Source organism: Solanum lycopersicum, chromosome 11 (assembly GCF_036512215.1).
Source record: "Solanum lycopersicum chromosome 11, SLM_r2.1".
Lineage (NCBI taxonomy): Eukaryota > Viridiplantae > Streptophyta > Magnoliopsida > Solanales > Solanaceae > Solanum > Solanum lycopersicum.
In genome coordinates, this window is record NC_090810.1 from 23435927 (window position 1) to 23438794 (window position 2868).

Sequence of the window (2868 nt, forward strand, 5' to 3'; positions counted from 1 at the left end):
AATAATAATAATAATAATAATAATAATAATAATAATAATAATAATAATAATAATAATAATAATAATAATAATAATAATAATAATAATAATAATAATAATAATAATAATAATAATAATAATAATAATAATAATAATAATAATAATAATAATAATAATAATAATAATAATAATAATAATAATAATAATAATAATAATAATAATAATAATAATAATAATAATAATAATAATAATAATAATAATAATAATAATAATATAATAATAATAATAATAATAATAATAATAATAATAATAATAATAATAATAATAATAATAATAATAATAATAATAATAATAATAATAATAATAATAATAATAATAATAATAATAATAATAATAATAATAATAATAATAATAATAATAATAATATAATAATAATAATAATAATAATAATAATAATAATATAATAATAATAATAATAATAATAATAATAATAATAATAATAATAATAATAATAATAATAATAATAATAATAATAATAATAATAATAATAATAATAATAATAATAATAATAATAATAATAATAATAATAATAATAATAATAATAATAATAATAATAATAATAATAATAATAATAATAATAATAATAATAATAATAATAATAATAATAATAATAATAATAATAATAATAATAATAATAATAAATAATAATAATAATAATAATAATAATAATAATAATAATAATAATAATAATAATAATAATAATAATAATAATAATAATAATAATAATAATAATAATAATAATAATAATAATAATAATAATAATAATAATAATAATAATAATAATAATAATAATAATAATAATAATAATAATAATAATAATAATAATAATAATAATAATAATAATAATAATAATAATAATAATAATAATAATAATAATAATAATAAAAAAAAAATATATATGTTAATGAGGGTACAAATGAATCATTATACGAAAGTATAACCGTCAGATATAAAGCATGGTTCGTGTCTCAAGGCATAAAGAATTTTCGCAAAAGTTCTGACATTATTAAATGGAGATATGTTCTTCAATAGTGGATACAATGAGACTTATTTCAGTCTGGCAATAAATGACATATATGAATATGTATAATGACTAATTATCATGTCTAACTAGACGATGAATGTTTTATGAGAACGATTGAAAAGGTCTTAAAATAATTTTATTGAGTACTCAATGAATCTGAGATTGCTTAACACAGATAAATAATCTTTTCAACCTCATGAAAATGATTATAAATTCCATGTATTAGTGCAATTTGTGCACTTATAGATTGTTGGTTATGCAAATACTAGAAGATTATTTGATATACACAACAAAAGTTATGTGAAGGGATTATCATATTATCGTTCAATCTATGCCAAGAAACTAACAGATCAAATGACTCAATACATAGATGATGTGCGGTTTTCTTTGAAAAAAATAAGCTTCAATAAAATTGTATTGATCAATCTCCGAGTCAGAAACTATTTGATGATATAGATGCAGAATATTTGTTTGATATGTATAAAATTTGATGGTAAATAGGCTATTTGTTTACATATGGAGGCACAACAATATCTTGACATTCAAACAATCAACACTAGTAACCCCTTCTTCAAATTATACAAAAATAACATTGATCATGAAGTAAGTCGCGAGTATGTTTGGTTGGAATCATGACCTATCATATTCAAGAAGTATGTGAATTTTGTTTGACAAAGGACATTCCAGCCACCATATACGAGGATAATATATAGCTCAATTGAATGGAGGATACAATAAAAAAAGACAGACAAAACATATTTCACCAAAAGTCTTTTTCAAACATGATCTTCAACAAAATGGTGAGATAGACGTTCAAAGGCTCGTTCAAGTGATAATCTTGTAATCTTATTCACTAAAAATTACCAGCATCAATATTTGAGAAGTTGTGATATAAGATTGAAATGCATCGTCTTTGAGATATCAAGTAAAGTTTTTATCAGGGGGGAGAAAAATACGTGTTGTACTCTTTTCCTTAACCACAGTTTTGTCCCAAATGAATTTTCTTGGTAAGATTTTTAACGATACAACATTCAAGCATATTAAAATATATGTGTACTCTTTTTCCTTCACTAGGATTTTTTTTCACAAAGTTTTTTTCTTAGTAAGGTATTTAACGAGGCATATTATCTATGGACATACAAGAGAGAGTGTTAAAAAAGTATTATAGTGTGGATGTCCACTACACCAAGAAGTTATTCATCCATTATCTTACTACTTTCCTCATTATGAAGATGACCATAACCTCCACCTTTATAACCATTATTCTTATAACGTTTTACTTTTATAACCTCCCCATTATATTCATGTTAATGTTATGTTTATGACTAACCTTTTGTATGCCTCTATGTTATACTATATAGAGGTATAAGGGTTCATATTTTATACACTTGAAGATTTGGTGAATACTTGAAAGAAAAATTGTAATGTTATATTGTTCCTCTTGTCTTATATTCTTCCTGTCTTCATTTTTATATTGTTCTTTTAATTTGTTCTTTAGTTTTACAACAACCACTAATTTGTCAAAAGTGAAGGGTAAGATTTTTTTTTTCATTTGTTGATCCGAAGGAGTATTTATATGATAGTGATTGTACGGAAGAAATTCATTTTAGAACTGGTCCTACCATTAATTTATTTTATTCTGAGAAAGTTTTTTGTTATACAATTGGATAAAAGTTAATGATGTAATGCTTTTTTTTTTATCTTTGTGTTTCATTAGGCCTAACTTTTAATTTTTCTTAAAATTCTGAAAATTAATATTTCTCAAAATGTAATGTTGTTTGTTCTATCGGTGAAACTGAAAGATA